A 26,927-nucleotide genomic window follows, 5' to 3' on the forward strand; every position below is an offset into this window, starting at 1 on the left:
CCAAAATAATTATTAAAAGTTACCTGAAGAAGCCTGGCTGTTTTTTCTTTAAGCTTCTGTTCATGCTGTTTCTCAGCCTGCAGTGTACTTCTTTCTCCCTGTCTTCTGTAGGGTATATCCTTAACTCATCTTGCAAGACTCAGCTCAAATATCATCTCCTCTGGGAGGCACTTTCAAAAGTATGCGTGTCCACGGCGGAACTGACCTGCCAGCCCCCACTTTCTCCCCTAGTGCAGCATCTATAACCCTTCATTCCGTCTAGATATTTGCACATCTGTCTCCTCCCACTGGACCCTTATAGGTAGAGACCTTGTCTGGCTCATCTGTTTCCTGTTCCTAAAACAATGCTTACAAGACGATACTCATTCCAGGGTATTTGATAGAGTAGGGAATAGAGGAATGGAAAATAGGAAGAAGAAGAATCAATGGGGATGACCTGGAGAGTGGAGAATCGTTAGTGTTTATGAAGTACCATCAGATTTGGCCTTCTGTTCTTTCCGGAAACTCTAGTCTTCAGACACCTTATTCATTCTCTTGGCTAAAGCCTCATCTATGCTAACAACCTGCAAAGCCACACTTGCAACGTAGTAACCCCCACCTCTAACTAGCTTTAGGCTCATCTCTAAGAACAGGAACACCTTTCGCTTGGATGTTTCATTGTCACTTTAGATCCACCACATCTCAAACTGAAATCATCATATTCCCCTAAAAAAGAAATGACAAAACCTTCTATCTTCTCTATTTCAGGCAATGTCTTAGAAACCCCGGCTTAAACTGTCCTATGCATACTTAACCACTCCCGTTCGTCTTCAATATCCAGTCCAGATGATTTCAATTTTTCCTTCACAATCTCTCTCTCTCTTTCTTCTCCTCACTCCATTCTCCACACTATCTAGTGAATCACCTCACACCACGGGTGCCAAATTTCCCTTACCTCCAAGCCAACCTTATTCCCTACTATCATCATATTGCTATCCCAATCAAAATTTCTCAGTGGGTCACAATCTTCTATGTATCATTTAAAATCTAAACTTATAAGTGTAGCTTTTAAGACCCCTTATAAAGATAGCTCCAAACCATCCCAATCACCTTTGTTTCGCTATTTACTGCTACTCAGTCTTATCACTGTCCCAAGAACATCCTGAGTATATCCCTATTCCAGGCTTTTGCTTGATCCCTTTTACTATTTTACAGCTTCAAAATGAAATAATTTTTGTTGTTATTTTCTTCAATCCTTGTACCTAATACCATTTTGTTGGGGAGGTTTTGTTTTGTTTTTTTAAAACATATTTTATTGATTTTTTTAGAGAGGAAGGGAAAGGGACAGAGGTAGAAACATCAATGAGAGAGAAACATTGATCAGCCGCCTCCTGCACAACTCCTACTGGAGATATGCCCGCAACCAAGGTATATGCCCTTGACCATACATGCCCTTGACTGGAATCGAACCTGGGACTTTTCAGTCCACAGGCCAATACTCTATCCACTGAGCCAAACCGGTTAGGGCCCATTTTGTTTCTTTAAGATCTGGAATCAGTTCCAATTCCTCTGTGACATCATTCATCAGTACCTGAATATTCTTCTCTCAAAATATCTACAGTATAAAGTGTGTACTATGCAATAAAAAAATATATTTTCACAGTTTAAAATTTTTTTTATTTGTGTGGCATAATAGAAGCTCAATAGGTAGTTATTCATTCCTATTCTCCTTACTCCTAACTGGACTGTAAATTCAAGGGCACAAAACTGTCATTTTACCTAATCAGCATCTAGCATAGAACTAAACTCAGAGCAGGTCACTAAAAATAATAGTTCAGTGATTTCTCCTATCTAAAACTACTTCTTCCGAGAAATAAAGGGACAAAACATAATCTAAAAATCACAGTTGAAAATAATCCTGATCTACACTAAGATTCCTGAATTTCCACCTCTGATTTCCAGCTGAGATACTACAATCTTCTGACTCAAGAGTAAATAATAATCCTGTGCTCATGACATCACAAGCACATAGTTTGGTAATGATGATGAGGAGGTGGGGGTGAGGAGGCAGGTAGGAGTGAAGGAAAGCAAGTAGACTGAAAGGAAAGTAGACTGAAAGAACAAGGCTGATAGAACAGCTGTGTGACTTTTTGTTTATTTTTAAATATGGACACTTCTTATTCTTTTTTCTTTTTTTTTTCTTAATTGGTCCTATTTTCAAACAAGTTTACTTCAGGAGGAAAGATCTAACATATCTTCAGTGGAGCTAACATCTGGAAAAGCCTCTACAAAGCACAGGTCTTTTGAAAAAGCCACCTTAATCTTCGACAATGCTACATATGACAGTAAGATTCCTCCAAACACTGTGAGTGAGGACCCATTCTGGCTGCAGCACAGGCATCACCTACCACTCACTTTTAAGCATGGGGTGTCTAGACAGCCTGAGAGGCCATACTGGACCCACACGGATTTTGAAAAGAAATTGTTCTTCATTAACATATGCAGTCTAGTCCTAGTTGTCCTCAAATGGGTTATTCAATTTATTGATTCTTGAGGCAAAAGCTTTAATTCACGATTGACTGTTCTCATCACCATCAAGTAATATAGGCTTAGAATTGCAGATTCATTTTAACAGAAGTACGATCCCAAAACATGAAAATAAACCTGGTTAAAAAATAATGTATTTCAAGCCAAGAAATTTATTAAGTTCTGAATTACCTATGCTAGTGCTCTCTACAATAGCAGGGAAAGTTAAATGTACTTAAAACATGATACTGTCCTTACCATAAGCTCTTGAGGAGAATCCTGCCATAGTCTTGAGAGTTCCCCACAAACTGGTGCAATGGGAGATAAACACAGCAGAGCTCAGCATAGTGAGTAAGGTGCATGAATACAAAAACTTCTACAAGGAATCTTATGTCTCCTGGCTGATCCTTTTAAGCCAGGATGGTCCAGAAGAGAAGCAGGAGCCACAATGTACCGGTGCCTGCCTGATTCCTTGTCCCTGAGTTCCTGAACCAGAGGGCTCAATATTCCTTATTAAATCCATCCTTTGTTCAAGGACCTACAATGCCTCCATTGACCCTTCTATCAACACACAACAGAGTCTGGCCACTGAGTCTCCTCCACCCTCTTGCTTGCTCTACCCATGACTTGACCAACCCACATTCTCTGCAGTCACTCTCTTTTATTCCGACAAACACAACTTCATCATTCATACTGTACATTCTATACTTTTTGCCTGGAAGATCTTTTCTTCACACCTAACATTTACTTGAATGCTCACACGTTTTACAGATAAGGATGAAATAAATTGTCCAAGGTCACATAGTATAAACCTCAACCAAGGTACGAAACAAGTTTCATCTAACTCTGTAGTCCCTGACTCCCAAGCCCATCTCAAATTTTACTAACTCAGAAACAGTCCCTAATTCAGCTCATTCTTATTCTGTTACTTCAAGTTTTCTAGACTTTACATACTACATTTATAACAATTATATTTGGTTTTGTTTCTCTTGTTTCCTAAATGTTAAAGCTTATAATAGTCTGTCTTTCCATTTACTATAGACCACCTGCCCTAACCCCACCCCATCCCAAAGGCAAAAACACCTGTCTTTATACCTTTTATATCTTCCTAAAACCTGTCACTGGAATCTGGAGACTGCTTTATCCACTTTAGTATTCAATACTATTTGGCAAGGACTTCTTACAAAAAAAAAATTTTTTTTAAATCAACTCCCTTTTTCTATCATATTAAAAAATCAACTGAGTTCCGGCATTCATGATAAAACTGCCCTGCAACCACATTCCAGTTCCACAGTTGTTTTTGTTTTTTTGTTTGTTTTTTAATATATTTTATCGATTTTTCACAGAGAGAAAGAGGGATAGAGAGCTAGAAACACTGATGAGAGAGACTCATCGACCAGCTGCCTCCTGCACACCCCGCACTGGGGATGTGCCTGCAACCAAGGTACATGCCCTTGACAGGAATCGAACCTGGGACCTTTCAGTCCGCAGACCGATGCTCTATCCACTGAGCCAAACCGGTTTTTGCTAGTTCCACAGTTTTTAATTATCTAAATTTATCAGGGGCTGTTGAGAAGATTCCACAGTCTGCCATTTCACAGCTCCCACAGGAAACCTACTGCTGAAGTCACGTTTTATTCTTCCCTTGATGAGATGAATGGTTAGAGTGAGAAAAAGGGCTGCTTCCTTACAATGTCCTCTGCCAACATCCTTAGCATGCTTGAGACATTTAGGACTGCTAACGCTTTTGACAAATGTTACTCAGTGCCCCCCATAACAAACAGAACTTATTTTTAATACTGAGTTATTCCATCATAATTCACTTGGTCAATCATATTGAATCTCAAAATTCCAAACAAAGCCTTCTGAAAACCTGAAATAGTGGTGGGCTATTAGGCTGCCCTACACTTAACCTTGGTTTATTCAACCCCTCAATCCTCACTCCTACCCCCACGGAATTATATATGTAGTTCAACTAGGGAAAGTTGCTAAATACAGACATAATAGAATTTACCAGATATGATCACTAATATTGACACAAACCAACTCACATACTGGAAGAATTATTGATCAGCAGACTCTGAAAGGATGTGTGATTTTTTAAAAATTAGATTTTACCCTCCAAATGAAATTTTCAATAGGTGTCCCAAAAGAAAGAGATTAAGGAAGTAAAGTTTCAGGAAAATGTGCAAGTTGCTGGTGACATAACTCCACCAAGTCCAACTAACAATTAGCATTCATTACTGGTCAGCCTACCTTAATACAAGTCAGCAGACAGCCCTTCCTTTGGCAAAGATTTAGGTCGGGTTTTTTCACAAGGAAGTTTCTGGCATTAAATGAAAGGGTAAACCAAATCGGGCAACAAAAAAAAAAATTGTTATAGTTTGGGAAATATCTTCCTTCCATTTTTCCTTCCTGCTGGTATGCATAAAGTCCAAAGTGGATAGTTGTTCAATTCTAAATTATTCATGTTAATGGATAATTATCGGCAGAAAGGTGCTGATAATCCAAAATGGGGAAATTTTTTAAATACCGATTTCAGTTTTGGAATATCTTTTCAGCATATTTACCTTCACAATTATTCCTAGCGTGAGCTAATATTTGTATTCATTTGCAATCCCAAAGTACATAGTAACTGGCCACTTATTCAGGGAGGTGCTCTGAGCACACGGAGTAGCTAGTGGAAATTATAATAGACCCGTATTCAGACTCCAGAGGAGCAACATCAACTTCATTTACTTTACAGTTCTGTTCAGCCTTCAAAATATCAACAGACTAGCACAGCAGGATGGTTCGTAAACTTTAAAAGAACTGCTCAAAAGGCAATGAGGACAAAGAGTATAATTGTTTGCCTATAATGTATTCATTTGTAAATTATGCAGAGCAAATGTTTAATTACAAGTCTGATTCTCCCTAGCCACCTGGCTTAGGTCCCTGCAGTCTTCTCCACCCCATCAGGAACGAAACTCATTTACTCTAAGTCTAAGGGAATATTTTTTAAGTTATATAATATAGAAAATGTGTGTAAAAGATTTAGGATTAGCTACCTTTTTGGACTAGCCTTACCACCACTTCTACTTTGTCCTTCCCTACCTTAGAAATAGATTCTGAAAGAGAAAAGGATCCACCTCCTCAAAGGTCTCCTAAACATACAGTATGGGAAGACAAAAGACTGAAATGTACCCATTTCAGATTTCCTAAAAGAGCATTTTAAATACGTACTTATAGGAAGATAAGGAAAATAAGAGCCAAACCCCCGCTAATTCTTGCTTTTGCATTTGTAACTTCTGAAGAGTCTGCAGAGGACCTTACATAAAATTTCATCAGTCAGTTTCTTTCAACTTAATATTTATATCTGCATTGTGCCCAGAGGAGCCGCCTACCGTAGACAGACTACCTAGAGGGCGAGGGAGGGAGAAAGGGAGGGAGGGAGGCAGGCTCGGAGCGCCGGTCCTCGCGAGCCGACATGCTAAAAATACGCCGGCCCAGTAAACAAATCCCATTCCATCCCGACCGGGCCACACCGTTAACCTAGTAATTATGAGAAGAGGAGTGAGATCACGCAGCCCCCGGCTTACTCATCAGCAGCTTCTAAAGTTTCCATCGGCTCACGGCAACTTTGCTTTTTTCTGAAGTTCACCGGCTGCCCTAGAATCGCTCTCTCTCGCTCACACTCACCCTGCCTCCACCCCTGGACGCGCCTCAGTTTGGCTATCGATAGGGGAGAGCAAGCCTGTCTTTTCATTTCACTTTTACACCGAGACTTTACAATGAACTTTACCGGACTGAGGGGTAGTAGCCTGCACTCCTACGCGCCTTAAAACTCCGCCATCCCTCCCCGAAAGTCTGGCTGGCACAGCGCACACTGCCCGCACGCTGGGGAGACCGGGGTCGGGGGAGCGGGGAGCGCGCCGGGGACACAGGTGAAAGGGGGGAGCAGCCGGGAAAGGGGGGGTCGAAGCGGGGAACAGTCTGGGGAGGCGGGGTGCCGGGAGGCGACGGCTCGGGGTGAAATATAACCAGAGAGGAGAAGGGGGCCAGTGGAGATCAGAGGGTCAGAGTTGGGGAAACTGAGGAGGCGGGAGTAGAACGGGGGAGGGTGACAAGGCGGGGGGCTCCGTTACCCTCGCGGCTCCCGGGGCGAGGCCCTAGGCCGGGGCGGGGCGCGGGGCCCGGCCGCCTCTCCTCATTCCGCTGCTGTGACCCCGGGGTCCGGCCGGCCCCTCCCCTGACGACGATGGAGGCGGAGGCGGAGGCGGTGGCGGAGGCTGCGACCGCGGCTGTCGCTGCGCACAGGATCCGGATCCGGAGCCAGACGGGGCTGATCCGGACTGGCCTCCTCCTCCTCCGGCGGCTTTTCCCCTACTCCACACACGGTCGCCACTCCGACTCCGGCGGCTGGTTCAGGATCGGTGGTTTTCGGCCGTCCGGCCGGAAACAAGCGCCAGTTTCCGGCCGGAGCGGGTTGGTGGTAACACCCAAGCCGCCCCCGTCCTCCCGCCCCGCCCCGCCCCGCCCCGCCCCTCCCGTAGCGGCCCCGCCTTCAGCGCCGCTCCCCTCCGCGGCCAGTTTGGCGCTGGTCCTGCGCGTGGCCGGGGTGTCCCTGGCCGGTCCCTGCAGCCGCCGGTCCGGGGAGGTCCTGGCCCGGCGCCGGAGGATCAGGTGGACCTGGGAGACTTTGCGGTGGACTCCGTGGGCCACAGCCCTTCGGGAAGAAGCAGAAGGAAGCAGGGTAGCCCTGGAAAGGTGAGAGGGGTGAACATACTCTACGATAGAATGAGAAGTCTGAAATTCGAGTTGGAGTCTAGAATGAAAAGACTCAATCATTCTACAATGACCAGAGGAAAATTAACGCTTCTTCCAAGAACAGGCTCCTGCCAGTTATGCAGTCTCCTTTCTTCATTCATAAAGTAAACGTACCCTTCCCTATACACACCCAATACTTATTAATTTGCATAATGATGATACCTTATTGACACATCTGCCTTAGACCGTTAGCACAATCAAAAATAGTTATGTAGAACCTTTTTTTGGTAATGCCTTTTAACAACATAATTCAACAGATATTTATTGAGTGCAAGGCACTGTGCTCATTTACATAGGGGGCACAAAAATGAGCAAGATAATCAAGATTCTTATAACCCTAACCGGTTTGGCTCAGTGGATAGAGCATCGGCAGGTCAGGGTTAGGTCAGGGGCATGCACCTTGTTTGTAGGCACATCCAAGGGGAGGGGAGAGGGGGGTGCAGGAGACAGCTGATCGATATTTCTCTCTATTCCTCTCCCTCTCTGTAAAAAATCAATAAAATATTTTTAAAAGGACCTTACACTTTAGTAGAATACATAAAACTATATTTAAGGCAGAACTCACCTGTGCTATGTGTGTTACAATAAGATGTGGCTGAGAACATAAGCTTGCCTGGCACATAGCAGACCTTCCACATTTGTTTGATGAATAAGTAAATATTAGGAGAATGTGGACTGTTTCAAGAAAGAAGTGCTATTTAATAAACACATCTTATGATAAACACAAAATGGGGGAAGTCCCTGTTATAATCTAACCAAGAAAATCCTCCATTCAAATTCCTAACATTGTGGCACCTGATCTACATATTCAAAACACCTCTTGTTTATGTGCTTGTTAGGTCTACTTATAAATAAACTAGAGGACCAGTGCACAAATTCGTGCACCAGTGGGGTCCCTCGGCCTGGCCTGCGGGGATGGGGCCGAAACCAGCTCTCTGACATCCCCCAAGGGGTCCCAGATTGTGAGAAAGTGCAGCCCAGGCCGAGGGACCCCACCGGTGCACCAGTGCAGGGAGGGAACAAGAGAGGGCTTCAAGGTATGTCTGTCCTATTTCACCCTATTTCAACTTTTCTGTCCCCTCACTAATTTCTGAAGTCCTAGTTTCTAAACAGGTGGAGAATAGACATTAGAATTATCCAACCCAAGACTAGAAAATTGACTCCTGAAACAGGAAACGTCCTAGCTAGCTATATCTCTTGGGTATTCCCTGGGTTTACAGTTGAAGATTTAGGCCTGAGCCTAGGGCCATACCAAGGCCAAGCAGGTGTGAGTGCCTTGCACTCAGGACCAACATTACAGTTGGTCAAGTAGAGCCATTTGGCCTGAACTTCAAGTACGTGGGAACCACAAATTTTGGCTACATCTCAGTGGCAAATTTGAGGAGAATACAATGAGACTTGGTCATTTAAGTTGAGTCTAATTGAACTCCATTGATCACACACACACACACACACACACACACCCTGAGGTAGGAGGATAGACCCACAGGAGGTTCAAAAATCTAAAGCTGTCTTGTTTGACCAAGGCCTTCCCAGATCAGGTTAAGCCCACATGTGTCATTTTAGTCTTATGGGTTTCAAAGGCATTCTCCACCCACAGTACAAGGCAGGCTTTTACTTTTGACAGTAAAGAAGTTTCCAAATTTAAAAGCTGGGCCAAGTTGCTGGTCAAACTCATTTGTGACCACACTTTACAGACTTGGCTGAAAATTTAGGGGCCAGGAAGTGATGGGGTTGCAGTTGCTTTGTGCCTGTTTCTAGCTCTGACCATCCATCATTCATTGTTGTTTGTGCAATTGCTCAATGGACTACTTGTTTGGGGTCAGCCCGGGCTGTGTGGGTAGCAGTGTGGTCAGCCAGGCTGAGAGCCAGGCCACCTGGGTTTTGGTCCCAGCTCAGCCAGCCCCTAATCCATTAAGTGAATCCCTTCCTATTCCTCTGTGTTGGTTTCTCTGTCTAGAAACTGGGGACCTCTTCTGTCGGGATGTCCAGCCATTCAGGATGTCACTGTGCTAAATGCTCAGTAGTTGTGATGTCATTGTCGTTAGCCAGAACTCAGCCAATGATGATGATGATGATGATGATGATGATGATGATGATGATGATGTTGTTTTGCTGACAGGTAGAAGACTAGTGAGGGGGAAAAGTAAAAGCAGCAGAGAAAGTCCTACCAATGTACTTAGGACCACACACCCTCATCTACCATTCCTACAAAGTTCTCTTCCACCCTGAAGGCCTGTTTTTGTTTACTCATTTTAGCAATGCTAAGGGCTGCAACAAGGAGCTCCCTGAGCTTTGATGTCACTTTAAGCAAGAGCTCAAAACAAAACAAAACAAAACAAAAACACAACTTTTCATTTCACAAGAGAAACTTAAGGAGAGATTATTTCAACATTAGGGCTAATGAGGAGGGTGGGGGGAGATGTGCAGAGAAAGCTATTTTTGCAGATAACCAGGAAAAAACACACACAGCAATTGTTTGCATTTATACGCTTTTGTGGTGGAAAGGAAAACCAAACCAAAATAATTTCCTTTCCACTACCACCACTATAATTTAGACCAGTGGTTCTGTGGAGTTTCAGAAATTACATACTGTCTCTGCCTAGGACTCAGACTCACTAACTCAAAATTCTTGGGACTGAGGATCATGAATCTCTGTTTATAAATACCTGAGTTTCACCTTTCAGCCTCCAGAAGCTACGGCAACGGACCCCCTGTGCCCGGGGCCGGCTGCGGGGGGGGGGGGGGGGGTGTCCTGGGTTTCAGCCAGGCTCACCCGTCCAGTGGGCCATGGAGCTCCAAGCAGTGGGTGGAGAGCAGCCTCCTGGCTCCCACTCCTTCCCAACCCTGGAGACAGCAGCCCTACTGCTGCTGAGCAGAAGTGACAGCATGAAGGCTCAGGGTCGGCTCCAGCGCTTCATCCTGTGGCTCCATGGGCTTCTCTGTTGAGCCTGCCTGGCCTCCTGCCTGAGCCCCCACCTTTCCAACTCCAGGCCCCTGACACCAGTGCCCCTACACTTCAGTGGATATAGCAGAGTGCCAGATGGGAAGCCACTGTTTCAAGAGCCATACTGCAGTTGTGCTGTGGTAGGGGTGTCGAACTCAATCAGAGAAGGGGCCAAAATCTAAAATCCAGCCTAAATCGCGGGCCGAATGGTTTACTGAACAGTCATAAACTGTCATTGTGATGGAAACGCAGCGGAGTGCAGTGATGACAGTGCGGTGCGGGCCACATTGCAAGGCCTGGCGGGACGGATTTGGCCCGCGGGCCTTGTGTTTGACACTTGTGTGCTGTGGTGTCCAGCTCCGCCACATGCTGGGCTCATACCTGGGCACCCAGATCAACAGTGCTGAGTGCATGCTGTGCACCCACCATGGACTGGCTCACCATGATCCTTGCCTTGGAGCTATGCAAGGAGATCATGGCCTGTGGAATGGTCAAAGACAGCTACTGCAGGCAGAAGAGCCACCTCTCAGTGCCTTACCACTACTTGGAGAAGGGCCGGCTGGACAAATGTCAGATGTACCTGGCACTCGAGCAGATACCCCGCAGTGGCCACTGCTTCATCACTGAGAAGGCGTTCTCACGCTGAGCCAAGAAGAGGCCCATCGTTTCGCCCACTCGTCCTGGAGAACCCAGTAGAGAAGCCCCACTGCCCAGCCAGCTGCATTGCCTTCACCAGGCCTGCTTTCCATCCACACTCAACCAAAAGCATTTAATTTGGGGATCTGTCATATGCCAGGTAGACCTAGGCTTCCTTCCTGCCCTCCCCTGGGGACACTTAGAGCCATCTCGGGTCTTCAGACTTGAAGGGGAGAAGAGGGGGCCATGGTGACTTTTGTACACTCCTCCCCATCCCCACTCCCTGAGTAATCTGAGTCTTAACTTTGGGGGTTCATCCCACCTATCCAGTGGCCTTGCCCCCAGGGCTGAGGTCCCCCACTCACCAGCTTTGTGACCTTCGACCTTGTACCAGCCCTGGTCCTTCCTCTCAACACTCCCCCCCCCACCCACCCACGTTTAGTGCCACACTTCCCAGGCTGATTCCCAGGCTGATTGCCCCGGTCAGGGCAGTCCCAAGCTTGGGGTTTGGTTCACTGAGCGAAGGGGACTTTGTTTTTTGTTTTGTAATATATTTTATTGATTTTTTACAGAGAGGAAGAGAGAGGAATAGAGAGCTAGAAACATCGATGAAAAAGAAACATTGACCAGCTGCCTCCTGCACTCCCCCCACAGGGGATTCGCCCGCAACCAATGTACATGCCCTTGACTGGAATTGAACCTGGGATCCTTCAGTCTGCAGGCCGACGCTCTTATCCACTGAGCTAAACTGGTTTCGGTTGAAGGGGCCTTTCAACTGTGACATTACAGGGCCACCTCGAGTATATGGGTAAACGTGTTTTCTGGAAATAAATAAATAAATAAATAAATAAATAAAATATCTACAGTTATTCTTTTTTAATTGAGGTATAGACACATAACATTATATTTGTTTCAGGTGTACAACAGTGATTCAGTATTTTTATACACTGTGAAATGATCATCACAATAAGTCCAGTTACCATCCATTTTTATAGTTATAACATTTTTACTCCTATGATGAGAACTTGCAAGATTTACTCTCTTAGCAACTTTCAAATACACAGTACAATATTATTAACCAAAGTCCCATGACTTCTTTGCAAGTATAAATTTGACTCCCTTCTTCCATTTCACTCCCCCCTTTATCCCCAAAAAGAGGCCCATTGGGAACCACCAATCTGTTTTCTGAACTAATGAGATTTTTTTGTTGGTTTGTTTGTTTTATAGTTGTTTGTTAAAAAATTGCCTCAAAATTATTTTTCACAAGTATTTGTTCTTAAGTGAACTATTTAATCAATTAATGAAAAAATCTAGGAATAATAAAACAGCAAGAAAGAACAGTTCAGTGACACCATTTATGTTCCTGTACCTTGTAAAGGGTTCCTAGGATAAAGCATTAGGAGAGAACTCCTAAAGAGAAAATCCCGACCTCCAGGTCTGTAAACACTCAAGATCTCTGGCTGTACTTTGTTGTAAATAGGACTTATCAGCTCTCAATTATTGCAAGTGCTAGTCCCCAGGAGAGCTGTGTTAGGACATTAACTAAAGGACTCTTAGCAAGATTGCACGTGTTTCTGCTCCGGCCCTGACAAATCCCCCGAGGATATAAGAATGGGCTTCTAAGGCCATCAGATGCCTAGCAACAGGTAGGTAAGGAAGAGAAGCTGGGTCCTGAGGCTTTGAAGAGAGCAAGTGCTACCTTACCTAACTGGAATGCCAGCCAGGTAGGTCAATTTCATCTCCACCTCACAGGTGACACACCCTCAGGTTTGGAGGAAAAGCCAACAATTAGAATGCCAACTCATTGGCTGGGACAATGAGGAGAGGTCAGGGGAATGGCGTGACTAAGTCACTCTGTCCCCTGACCAGGTCAGCACTGGGAAGTGGGCCAAATTCAGGCCATTGGAAACCGACAGAGCATTCAGGGGAAAGAAGGGGTGAGACTGCACTAAAGTCCCTCTTTTCACGTGACTAATGGCCCATGTTGAACTCTGAATGTTTTCTAAATTATAAATATAGTTTCTTTTCCTACTGTAGGGAGCTCCGGAGTTGAGTGACTATATCTAATTGACATCTATTAGCGTCTCAATGATGTGCCTTCTGATTGTTGTTTTCCCGGTTACTAACCTGATCAGCATTAGGGTTATTCCATGTGGCTTTTATGGTCTGTGAACAAGCCTGCAGATCACAGTAGCATAGAGAAGTAAATGAATGACACCTTTTTCAGCTGGGGGAAAAAAACAACTAGAATTGAAGAGTGTTACCATTACTTAGGTTACCTTAGATTACACTTACCTAATATGTTAGGTAACCTACCTAGTGCAAGAAGAGATGGAATGCTAAGGCATCCACGGATGAATAAAGTACTCTAAGAGCACCCAAGAGAAAAGTGTAAGACCTGGGGGACATTTAAAAAGGAAGCATTGCCCGGATGGCATGGCTCACTGGTTGAGCATCCACCTATGAACCAAGAGATCACAGTTTGATTCCCAGTCAGGGTACAGGCCTGGGTTACAGGTTCGATCCCCAATAAGGGGCATGCAGGAAAGAGCCGATCAACGATTCTCTCATTGGTGATGTATCTCTCTCCCTTTCCTTTCCTCTCTGAAATCAATAAAAAAAAAAAAAATTAAAAAATAAAGCATTGAGTATGGAAAGAGAGAGGAGGGAAAACTGAGGAGCTGAATCATGAGAAGTGGCAAAAGGATCTCACAAGTGCTGCCGAAACCGGTTTGGCTCAGTGGATAGAGTGTCAGCCTGCGGACTGAAAGGCCCTGGGTTTGATTCCGGTCAAGGGCATGTACTTTGGTTGCGGGCACATCCCCAGTAGGGGGGTGCGGCAAGAGACAGCTGATCGATGATTCTCTCTCATCATTGTTTCTAACTCTCTATCCCTCTCTCTTCCTCTCTGTAAAAAATCAATAAAATATATATTTTTTTAAAAAAGTGCTAACCAGGGATGCTGCCCTGCAACAGATTCTAAGTGGGTTAGCTCCCCACCAGGTGGTGGATGCCCTGCTCCTCTCCTAGGTCAGAGACCACATGTAAGTGGCAGCTCTGCTCTTACTTGAAGTAAATTATACTGAATACGGCACCAGATCCACTACAGGAGCAACCAAAGATCAACGAAATGGGAATTGACACAATTCAGCAAATTCTATTGATATTTTTAAGCTCCCACCCTGTGCAGGGCATACAAAGATACAATCATCGCCCTTAAGAAGCTTTCATGACAATCTACAATAGCCAGAATTTGGAAACAGCCTAGGTGCCCGTCAGCAGATGATTGGATCAAAAAACTATGGTACATCTACACAATGGAATACTATGCTGCCATAAAGAAGAAGGAATTCTCATCATTTGCAGCAACCTGGATGGAATTGGAGAACATCATGCTGAGTGAAATAAGCCAATCAATGAAAGAGAAACACCACATGACCTCACTCATTCGTGGATAATAAAGAGCATTATAAACTGATGAACCAAAAGATAGATATAGAGACAGTAAAGCAACAAGCAGATTGTCAAATTACAGCGGGGAGGGGAGGAGGATCTGGGGGAGATAATAGATCAACCGAAGGACTTGTATACATGCATATAAGTACAACCAATGGACATAAAACTATGGGGAGGGAGGGGCTATGGGGGAGGGAGGGAGGGGGGCAAAAAAAAAATCATTAAAATATGTAAAAAAAAAATAATTAAATAAATTAAAAAAAAAAAAAAAAAAAAAAAAAAAAAAAAGAAGCTTTCATGAGCAAGACGAGGCACTAGAAGTTCAAATGCTTCTGGGCTTGACACATGTCCTTCACCTAACCCAGGAAGAAACATGGAAGGTGGTGCAGACCACAAAAGGACAATGTGGCCTTTGACTACTGACATTTATTCCTGGAAGAAACTGAAAGGGCTGATTCTTACTATCCATGCAGTACTTTTGTCATTGGTTTCCTACTTCCTACAACACGTTCTCTTTGATCTTTAGTGTCCTTCTCCCCTCCTCTAAATGAACAGTATGTACAGACCATTATGCAGCAAGCAGCATCTAACACTCAGAAAGAGAACACTGAAGTGGTATTGCTCTAGTCTATTCCTGTGGGATACCCTCACTTCTGGACATACACACATCCAGTTAGATTATATTGCACACTCCGTTTGTTACTAGTGTCCTTGCTTAAACCTAAGTCTTTTTTTTTTTTTTTTCATGTTTGAATGCGTTGTCAGTACCTCTATGCTGAATCATTATATCTATTTCCCTCTCCTAATTACGGTACCATTGCCATAAGCCTAGCTCATTACCTCTGACCTTAACTACTGTAAAATGACTCTGTAACTGGCCTCATGCCTTTAATCTCTCCCTTCTCTTGCTACCTTCATGCCTTGCCTAAAACTAAGGTCTGGTCACATCATTCCCCTGCTCAAAAACCTTCAATTGCCCTTGAAGAGAAAGTTATCTATTATTATTATTATTAGTGTAGAACATTAAATAAAATACGATAAGTATATTATTATACTAGAGGCCTGGTGCACGAAATTCGTGCACTTGGGAGAGGGGGCGATCCCTCAGCCCAGATTGAGGGAGGACACAGGCCAGGCCTCCCCCCCCCCACAGAATTGCAAAAACGGAGTGGTAGCCATCAGAAGTCTCTGTTGGTACTTCTGAGGCCCAGGATGGGAACTGGAAAAGATGATCCATATTTTAGCAGGACACAATTCATGAGTCCTTGGCTATAATAAAATAAGGGGAAAAAATCAAACAATAAAAGGGGAGCACTATGGAAGGGGGTCAGGAAAATACAGAACCTTTAAAGGAAGAGGAAGAACCAAGCAGCATGGTGATATAAAACTCCACTATTGCCTCCGTATCTGCAGCAAAGCCTGACTCATACACAAATATCCTGTGTGAGAAATATTTTCTGAGGGAAATGAAATTAGTTGTTTCATGTCTTGGGGCAATGTAGTGCAAAACAATAGCACACTAGAGGTGGTGAAATGATCCGTCCCTTGATCCAATCAGTAACAGAAAAGCATGAGGCACACCCCCACCTCCAAAATTTCAGGGGGTGGAGGGACTCTCTCAGTACAGGAGAGTGAGCTTAAAGAGGTTTTGTTTGAATTTCACTGGTACCTTCACAGAAATATGGGTTATAATTTGATAGGAGGTGTGTTCAATCCCTTTTACTTCCTTTCCCTGTAAGTCTTACAGGGGGCCTAGGTGGCACTCAGTTTTAAATAAACACTTATGTTCCCTCCTTTGATTTCAGTGAATAAATAGAGAAATGTAACCCGCCATTCTTCGGAGCATTATCTCAATCCTTTGAGGTTCTGTTTCCCGGCATATGTCGACAGTAAGGCTCAAATAAACTCACAAAAAATTCTTTACAGAAAAAAAAAAAATAATAATAAAATAAATAAACACTTATGTGATGATCGTGTTGACCTTCATTTTTCATTTTCCTTTCCTTTAAAATGGTCTGCTCAGAGGCCTGGTCCATCGTGTGTTTTCTGCTCCTCCAGTGGTGGCCAGGAAGCCGTGTTCCCTCCAGCCCTATGAATGCCGCTGGAGCCAGGGCCCTTCCCTCGACCTAGCGGGCTGAATCTGCCACAGCCCTAAGAGCCGTGGTTCTCTGAAGGCCTTCTCCTCAGTGAAAACACCAAGTTTCATCCCCAGACTTACTGCCACCCACGCTCTTCCTTCCCTGGCAGGCCTCCCAGAGGTAAACTCTGCTAATAAGAAAGGTCCCAGATAATTAGCAGAGGAAATTGGAATCAAAGAGAGAAATAATGGAAGGCACCATACGTGTGTCCTATTTAGTAAAACTATTATAGTATCTGAGCAGAACAACAGGTAGCGTCCGTGTGTTCTGAGGGAAGACAGTTGGCAAGAAGAGGGAAAAGGGGACAGAGGATTAGTAGTAGAGTATAAATTATGAAGGGTGATTCCCAAGTGCCAAATCATACCACTCTCAGGCCCAGCAAGGGACCTCTATGTGCTGAGCCCTGAATTTGAAAAATCAGCATAGCCGGTGTGGCCCAGTGGTTGAGTGTCGACCCATGAGCCACGAGGTCACTGGTTCATTTCCTGGTCAGGGCACATGCCCCATTTGCGGTTGTGGCTCAATCCCCAGTAGGAGGCATGTAGGAGGCAGTGGGTCAATGTTTCTCTCTCATCGATGTTTTATCTCCTTTTCCCTCTCCCTTCCTCTTTTAGTATATATATATATACACACTAAGGTACCATTCTGACTCTCCTCTGGCTATATCTCTCCCCATAGGATGAGGAGGCTATGGAATCAGGAGGCATATATATATGTGTGTGTGTGTGTGTGTGTGTGTGTGTGTGTGTATATATATATATATATATATATATATATATATATCTGGAGCCTCAGACCACCTCCCTCCACTCCCCCACACCTACACACATACTTCTAGAGCATCCTCTGAGCATTTTCTCAGTTCCTGGGGATCTGGAATTCCCAGCCCAAATGACTTGAGCTCCCTTCTAGGGCTTGGGTGGGCCTCTTCTCAGGGTCCAGATTCCTGAGAGTGAGCACCACCCCTGATGGGCCAGCTCACCTCATTCCAGGCCACAACCCAGGAGCCCAACAATTCTAAATTTGAACCTAGCCTTTCAAGTTGGTATAAAAGTATACTTGTCAAGGTAGAAGGATAGCCGAAACCGATTTGGCTCAGTGGATAGAGCGTTGGCCTACGGACCGAGAGGTCCCGGGTTCAATTCGACTTTTCTAGCTCTCTATCCCTCTCCTGTCCTCTCTTGGAAAATCAATAAAATATTTTTTTTTTAAAAAGTAGAAGGATAAAATATATCTTATCTAAAACTTGTTAGCTTTATGAATAACTCAATTATTTAGACATATGGTATATGGGTCTTTATTTGTACTCTTGCCCTAAGCCCCACAAATCCTAGGAGTGCATCTATTTAAAATAAAAAGTGCTTAGGGCCGAAACCGGTTTGGCTCAGTGGATAGAGTGTCGGCTTGGGAACTGAAGGGTCCCAGGTTCGATTCCTGTCAAGGGCATGTACCTCGGCTGCAGGCACATCCCCAGTAGGGGGTGTGCAAGAGACAGCTGATCGATGACTCACTCTCTCTCATCGATGTTTCTAACTTGCTATCTCTCTCCCTTCCTCTCTGTACAAAATCAATAAAATATATATATATATATATATATATATATATATATATATATTTTTTTTTTTTTTTTAAAGTGCTTAGGACTAGAGAACTATGTATTTAAGCCTTAAATTTTAAGAGACAGTATGCTTCTCTATTGATTCAAAATCTTGACTACAAACCTAGATTTTTTACAGCTAGTGATTTATCTGGAAAATTCTCTCTAAAGCCAAGTAGACCCCTATCAAATAATTATCTGTGTCTAAAAATCGCATTTTCATAACAAAATAATTGTATTGGCACTTGTTGATTTCTTAGTTTTCAAGCAAGGGTGTGGATTCTGGCCTCTGGTCTGCCTTGCCTGGCCCAGCTCTGGTCCCTGCTGGGGCTGCCCCTCCCACCTCTTCTCTGCTTAGCTTCAGTCTCCCTCCCGTTTTCATCAGCCATTCTTCTAATAAAATAAAAGCAATATAATTTTTTCAGTACATAATTTTAAACATATTTTATTCAATAGCAAACAAATTGACTCATATTTCTTTCCCTCAAAAGGAAAAAAAAAAACAAAAAAAAACTAAATTTTTTTAAGTGACTCAGATTTCCCCCCCTGTTGGGTCGTATACTTTTAGTAGGAAACAAGTTCCACTTTGCTGTATCACACCGTGTGTTTTTAAGGCTTTTGGTGTCTGACGTTCTTCCCAATGGGGGTGAGGAGGAAGGGAGGCTGGTCTTGGCAGGCTTCTCCAGGCTGGAAAGACTTGGGTAAGGTATTTACTCACGGCAGCTGGGAGGGAATGAAGCCAGAGGGTGAGTAAAGCTATATTTGGGGAGGTGTGGCAGGGGTTAACTATTATTCTAGAGAAGCGAGATCTTGTCATCAAGTCCAACGGGCAAATTCAGAGTCAAAAATAGGAGATGAAGTCAGAGCTCAGGAACTCGGTAAACTTGAGTACAATGAGTAAGGCAGGTATGAGGTGAAAGGGTCCAGGGATACAGAAGGAGCACCAGGTCATGAGATGAGCAAACATGGGCTAGGCCCAAGGTAGGTTTAGTGAGGGAGACATGACAGCCCAGCCCAGTGAACCCAGACTCAGTGAATACCTTCCAGATGATGAAATCAATTTATTAATTAGGCGACAATATTCATGAGGAATATATAAGATGTATTACAATATGCATATTGTCAGCAAACTCAGCATCTTTCCCGAGGCAGAAGAGAGAAAAAGGGTGAAGGTGGGCATTTAAAATTCATTAACATTGCAGACAGAGTGGTTACTCCAGACTTTCTCCTGCTACCAAATACAACCATCTAACACAGCCATTTAGGAATAACAGTTTTTATTCCAAAATGTAGAAAAATCTAGCCCCCTTTTCCCTCCCCCCTCCCTCCCCACCCCATTATTCTGCTTTCCAACCCCAGAATCTGGAACTCAGAATGAAAGTAATGATGAGTCAGGGCAATGATGAGTCAGGGTTAGTGCCACAGTTTTCACCTGAGACAAGTACTGTAAAATCACATGACTTCTTCTGAAGCAGCTGATCTGGCTGAGGGAGCTACTCCAGCCCCTTGTAACTGGGATCCTCTAGATCCAGAGGATCTCACGTGAGCAGAGCATGTAGTTCATGTGGTTCTCAGACCTGCAACAGGACATCACCTGGGAGCTCATTGGAAAAGCAGACAGCAGACTTGTGGGGGTAGAGATACCACAGGCCATATAATGACATCTTATCACCGTATCGCTAAAACGGTCTGCAAACCACCAACAACAGATGGGAGTCTATTATCTGGGCAAGTCAGACAGGAGGCATACTCCTTTTACCCTGTTTTATTCAACTCGCTCATGTCTCCCTGAATTCACCTGTCATGTCCAACAGTATATATTTTTAGGATCCCAAGAGGAAAACAAACAAAATATGTCAGAGTGCCCTGTTACTAAAAGGAAGGAGGAACTTCTACTGGAAGACCAGTACATTATCATCAGTAGCATCCAGTAAGATTTTATTGTTTACCATAGTTGCGGCAAGACGTTTAGCACGATTAAATGGCAGTGGAGAACCAGACAATAGAAAAGACAAGAAAACTCCTCTTACCTGGTCAATATTCTGAAAGTAGAATCAGGAAGTAATGACTTTAAATACAAAAAGGTACAGTAACACTTCCTGCTTCCTCCTACAAGTGTTAGTGGTGAATGACAGAATTTAACTACTTTGGCCAAGAACAATTATTTCCTTTCTATTGATAGTTAGTGGTGCTCAGTGATGTGAAAGGCAACTATTAGCATATTTTAAAAGGTACTTCTCAAACATTTAGCTGCACAAGGCAGTGGAATAATATTCTATTCCACAAGTTAAATCTGGTCCCTGCTAAGCTTTTCTAAGTCCCTCTGATCTATTTTTTTTTAATATATTTTATTGATTTTTTTTACAGAGAGGAGGAGAGAGGGATAGAGAGCTAGAAACGTCGATGAGAGAGAAACATCGACCAGCTGCCTCTTGCACACCCCCTACCAGGGATGTGCCCGCAACCAAGGTACATGCCCTTGACCGGAATCGAACCTGGGACCTTTCAGTCCGCAGACCGAAGCTCTACCACTGAGCCGAACCGGTTTCGGCCCTCTGATCTATTTTAGTTTATGAACTATAAGGTCTCTTAACAGAGCCATTTTCATTTTTGTTGTTAAGGATGAGGCCGGGGTAAATAATAACGGCTGAGGTAACAATTTTTCTGGCAGGAACTTGTCCCTGATTATTGCTCCTGCACTCTGGGGAATAAAGGATCTCACGGGCTTATGCGGGGACATTAGCTGAAATAGGAAGAGAACAATAAAGAGGATAAGGGATTTGAGTACAAGGAGACAAAGCCTCGGAACAGATGGCTTTCTAAGAGGGTTAAAGATAGTGATCCATGCTGTTTTCCTTGTTCTTCACAAAAGATAGAAAAATTATTCTTGAGCTCTTAGGAGTTTAGCTTGAATGACATTTTATAACAAGAATTGTGTCCCTAACTGGTTTGGCTCAGTGGATAGAGCATGGGCCTGCGGACTGAAGGGTCCTAGGTTCGATTCCTGTCAAGGTCATGTACCTTGGTTGCAGGCACATCCCCAGTAGGGAGTGTGCAAGAGGCAGCTGATGGATGTTTCTAACTCTATCCCTCTCCCTTCCTCTCTGTAAGAAATCAATAAAATATACTATTTTTTAAAAGAATTGTAAAGATATAACTATAGATATTTGAGAACAAATATCTCAATAAATAGCAATAATTGCAGCTACCAATTAAGAGTACACTATTTACCAGGTACTAAAGCTACAGGATTGGTGATGGTTTTGTCATTTAATCCTCTCAACCAAACTTCTTTTAACCCCAAATCTTCAGTGCAGTTTTATAAAACACCACAACGTGATCTGAGCTGAGTTATGAAAGGTAGAACATATGATGGACTTCAGGAAGGATTGACTGAAACAAAGGACTCAAATGTTTTCAGGATTCTCAGCAGCCTTCATCATGGCTTCTTCCTACTTTTGACCTTTACTCTCTCTCTCCCAGTACAGACTGGCTTCTTTCAAACAAGAGAAAAGAACAGCTTCAGAGCCTCACATCTCATAATACTCAGCACCATAGAGGACCTGAGAGCAGCTTTCTCTTTACAAGTTAAAAAATCTGGAAGAAGGGCTCTGATTGGACCATATTGGGTTAGGTGTCTATCATCAGACAGATAAATTATGTTTACTGTGAGGGATGGGGAAATATTGTATTTGGCTCAAGTGTCCAGCCCTAGGCCAATGATTGTGACCAGGAATGGAGTCTTCTAAGAACATGGAGGCCTCCATAAGAATTATACGCTTGAAGAAGAAGAAGAAGAAGAAGAAGAAGAAGAAGAAGAAGAAGAAGAAGAAGAAGAAGAAGAGGAGAAGTAGTAGTAGTAGTAGTAGTGGTTAGGGCTTTGCTCATCCTTGGTACAAAACAGTAGAGGGGAAGCAGAGCTGGGAGAATCTGGTTATGGGGCTGTAAGAGACTCCAGAGAGCTGTGGAGCAAGCGAGAGGCCTTGGGTGAAAACCTTCCAGTGTTCTTCAAAGGGAAGAAGAAGGAATGAAGATGTACATGTTTCCTCTTTTCAAAATATTTCCTTGAACTTGCACACAATATCCCTGCTTACATCTTGTCCAGAACCTGGTCACATGACCATACCCAGCTACAAAGAAAATCATATATGTATTATTTATTCTGGTTATTATTTTAATCAGGTTAAAATTAGAGATTATTTTACTAAGGAGGAAGGTCAGAAGAAATATTAGAAGAAAACTAGCAATATATGTCATAAACTATACTATGTATGTATTATTCTTAACCGTAGTTATCTTCTTTGGGGAAATATTTCTCTCCTACTGCAACCATAACAGTATTCCACTTCCCTGATCATAAAGATGAACTCCTGACACAAGTTGTCTCAAACGTAACATCCCCATCCACCTTGACCTCAGCGATTAGTGCAAAGATATCACATAATCCAAATTTCACCTACCAGCGGCCCTTGCTGGGATTTTCTGACTGGATTTTCCCCATGTTGTGAGGTCATAAAGATATAAGCTCAGGGCTACTTATGGCTATCGTTGAAATACAGTGCAGCAACTTAAAAGATTAAAATCAACACAGAGAAAGAAGCAGACGTGAGAAGAGAGAAAAACAAGGAGATTTTGAAAGATTTCTGAGCTCCTGGAGCCGTCATCTACTACTGCCCTTTCTGCAGTTTGGCAATTTGAGCCATACATCCCCACTCTTGCTTAAGTTCATCCCATTTGGGTTTCTGTAATTTGTAATCAAAAGCATATTTATATTTTAAACTTATATAAATGTTTTCATGTTGAATTAATATAAAAAATAAAAAATAAGTATTATGTAAAATACTGCATCAAATGTATTCACCTTGTGTCAAATCACTACCTTGTACACCTTAAACTTTCGCAATGTTATGTCAACTTTATCTCAATAAAACTGGAAAAACGTAATAAAGCTCTCCCACTTTAACTTCTCAAAGTACACAGGATCTTTTTTAAAATATATGTATCTTGCCAAGACTGGTTTGGCTCAATGGATAGAGCGTTGGCTTGGGGACTGAAGGGTCCCGGGTTCGATTCCGGTCAAGGGCATGTACCTTGGTTGCGGGCATATCCTCAGTAGGGGGTGTGCAAGAGGCAGCTGATTGATGACTCTCTCATCAATGTTTCTAACTCTCTATCTCTCTCCCTTCCTCTCTGTACAAAATCAATAAAATATATTTTTAAAAATAAATAAATAAAAATAAAAATATATGTATCTTTATTGATTTTAGAGAGAGGAAGTGAAGGGAGAAATAGAAATATTAATGAGAGAGAAACATCAATTAGCTGCCTCCTGCACAGCCCTAATGGGAATCCAGCCCACAATCTGGGCTTTGTGCCCTGGCAGAAATCAAACTGGTGACTCTCTTCCCCCCACCCCCACCCCCGCCGCCCTGGTTTATGGGTTGATGCTCAACCACTGAGCCACACCAGCTGGATGGTACATAGTATCTTTTTATTGGTAATGATCATATTCCAGTATTCCCTACCTCCCTCACTAAGTCATAGGCTCCTGATATGTTTGGTTTTTTTTCATCGTATGCTTGATTGTGCCTACCAAGGAGTAGTGTAATGAATATTTGTTAAACAAATGAAAGAAAAATGTAAGTGATATGAAAGAGCACTGTGCGCCAGATGAAGGATGAGGCCGGGCCCCCAAACCTTCTCTCCGGTGAGAGCCACATGCATTGCGCCCTCATTGACCTAGTCGGCTGTTTTTGGCTCAGTGCTCCTCTGCTGTCCCACAGAGCCTGCTACTGACATGCTCTCCCATCCACCTCCATAACATTTACTTGTCCTATTTTTTCTTCATTTCCTCAGGGCCTAGGTTTCAGCCAGCAAATCAGACAAACTCATTTTCATTAATAGAGAACAAGTAATTGGAGAAGCCAAAAGGAGCACATGCCTAGGCAATAAGTGTGTGCTGCTAATAAAGCATTGGGCTTTTTCTGATTATAAAATACATGTATATTATAGAAAACCTTTAGCCACCCCAAATAAAAGGAAATAAAATCCACCACATAAAAAAAAAATCTCAGACAAGTCATAACCTTTTGGTTTTCACATAGCGTGGCAGTAAAGAGCCCAGACTCTACTGCCTAAGCTTGAATCCCTTCTCTACACTTTCTAGTTGTGTGGCCTTGGCCAAGTTACCTGGCCTCTCTGTGTCTTAGCGTTATCATCTGTAAAATAGGGGTGGTGATAGTATCTATTATTGCCCTGAGGATAAAATGAGTGAACATATGTAAGATACTTAAAATAATCCCTGGTACATAGTAAGGTGTATGTTTTTGCTATCATTGTTTTGGCAAAATAAGACAGACCAACTGACAGGCAGGCAAGGGATACATCTGTAATCACACATACTTAAACAAATATTGGAATCATCCTTTACCTACATTTTTAAAAAATATACTTTATTGATTTTTTCACAGAGAGGAAGAGAGAGGGATAGAGAGTCAGAAACATCGATGAGAAAGAAACATAGATCAGCTGCCTCCTGCACACCCCCTACTGGGGATGTGCCCGCAACCAAGGTACATGCCCTTGACCAGAATCGAACCCGGAACCTTTTAGTCCGCATGCCGATGCTCTATCCAGTGAGCCACACCGGTTTCGGCTACATTTTTCTTATGCTTAGAAATGTGCCATAGATTTCTTCCCACATTTTAACAGCAGGTGTTTCAAGCTGGTAAATCGGGGCAGAACTCAGACGTTGCCATTTGAATTTTAATGCCTTCGGGTGGTGCAGGGACTCTCCCATTTACCACAGTCCTCATCGCTCACTAGTGTCTTACAGTCAGATACTTTGCATTGAGTTTACTTGCTAAGCACCTTTAGGCATTTGCATTTTTTATCCCAACATGATTATTCGTAACGGCATAGTCTTTCATTCAGTTTCTAGGCCATACTTTACTTAAGCAATTTCTATTGTTAGGCATTTATCTGTTGTTTCTAGCTCACTCTTATAAATAATGCTCTGAGGAACATAAACAAAACACTTTTTTTAAATTATACATATCTATCTCTTTTCCTTAGAAAAATTTCCTAGAAATAAACACTCTGGGCCAAATTCTTTAATACATATTACTAAATTGCCTAACCAAAAAAAAAAAAAAAAAAAAAGTACCATTTTAAATTTCTTTAAAAAAAAAAAATATATATATATATATATATATATATAATATATATATGTGTGTGTGTATATATATATGTATATATATATATATTATTGCTTTTTTTACAGAGAGGAAGGGAGAGGGATTGAGAGAAATATCAATGAGAAAGAAACATTGATCAGCAGCCTCCTGCACACCTCCCTCTGGGGATGTGCCCACAACCAAGGTACATGCCCTTGACCAGAATCGAATCTCTTCTTTTTTTAATCCTCATCCAAGATATGCTTTTGTTGATTTGAGAGAGAGGGGAGGAAGAGAGAGAGAGAGAGAGAGAGAGAGAGAGAGAGAGAGAGAGGAAGAAGAGAGAGAGAAAAAGAGAGAGAGAGAGATCAGTTGCCTCACACACACACTCCAATCAGGGATGGAACCCACAACCTAGGTGTGTTCCCTGACTGGGAATTGAACCTGCAAATTTTTGGTCCTTGGGACAATGCTCCAACTAACCCAACCGCCCATCCAAGGCCCACTTTACATTTCTACAAACTCGTTTCCTTGAATAGTTACTGATACTGGTTTTTACTGATGCTGGTATTTATCACCTTTTCAACTTTTAAAAGGTCTAAAAGACTGTAATTGCATCTTTTAAATATGACCTTTTAAGGACAAAATATGTTTTCCTCCAACCTCCTAATCTCATTCTTTTTCTGATTTCCAGATAACTAAGTGAAATAGTTGGGGGAAGATAAGAATCTTAGCAATGACCTTAAATGATATCTAATATTACCAACTGTCTCTATGCCTCAAAGAACTTGCCAGGGTAAATAGCAGGAGTAAGCTATGAGATATCTTTAGTCTCTCCTAACCTCTATCATTAAGGTATGAAATTCACATTAGTGTAATTATTATTATTGTAGTAGTAATAACAGCAGCAGCTATCAGCCACTGCACACTTTATTATATTCAGGCACTGTAATAAGCACTTTACTTTCATTAATTCTCACAGTAACCGATGTGATAAGTATTATTATGAATATTATAACGGGCAAAACTGAGGGTCACACAGGTTAAAGAAACTTGTTTCAAGTTACATGATAATTAGTGGCAAAGTCAGAATTTAAGCTTTGACTAATCTAACTCCAAAACCACAATACTAAAATGTCTCTAAGCATCTTATCATTAGTGATATATCACCTTTATTTAATGTCTCAAAAGGCTTTCATATGCATAGTTTGGTGCTGATGATAATATGTCTGGGATATAATGAGGAGGTATTGTACTGGGGCAGTCTGTCGCAGTATAATAATAAACACAAAATCTCACGTGTCTACTGCTATCCATTTAGGTCATAACCAGTACCATACTTGCAGATAGACCTTAAAAATTACCCACACAAGCACTTTGAGGTAGATGTAGATGACAGCCCTATAGATTTCCCACACACTTAGGCTTCTCCTAGCTCCAGCAGGAATGCCAATTACAGAATTATGACAAGAGTTCTGGCCCACTCCAACCCATCCTCACTCAGCAAATTCGTTCTTTTTCTGTTCTGCAGCTGACAGCGCTACTTTAAAAAAAGAAATCTCTTCTGCAAACATTTGAAACAGCTCATCCCTCTGGCTTTTAGCATAAGAAGATTGTCGGAATCATTTAGAAACCCTGTTTTCCAATACTTGAATAAAAGTTCTTGG

The 26,927-nt window shown here is 42.7% G+C and overlaps 1 protein-coding gene across 5 annotated transcripts in view; it reads right to left on the reverse strand.

Moving 5' to 3' along the window:
* The window catches only part of OTUD7B (OTU deubiquitinase 7B), a 50,635-nt gene extending 43,862 nt beyond the window's left edge, over positions 1 to 6,773 (reverse strand). For 2 of the 5 annotated variants that reach the window (XM_045583387.1, XM_036441701.2), the window contains exon 1: positions 6,630 to 6,773. The gene's annotated coding sequence lies outside the window, so the exon portion shown is untranslated. Of the gene's footprint in view, positions 1 to 2,763; positions 3,342 to 6,083; positions 6,208 to 6,629 lie in introns of those variants that run through there. The other 3 variants (XM_036441707.2, XM_036441703.2, XM_036441704.2) reach the window with 3 other exon arrangements.
* Between the last annotated feature and the right edge of the window lie 20,154 nt (positions 6,774 to 26,927).

This window comes from Pipistrellus kuhlii, unplaced genomic scaffold (genome assembly GCF_014108245.1).
Source record: "Pipistrellus kuhlii isolate mPipKuh1 unplaced genomic scaffold, mPipKuh1.p scaffold_m20_p_18, whole genome shotgun sequence".
In the NCBI taxonomy this organism is placed as follows: domain Eukaryota; kingdom Metazoa; phylum Chordata; class Mammalia; order Chiroptera; family Vespertilionidae; genus Pipistrellus; species Pipistrellus kuhlii.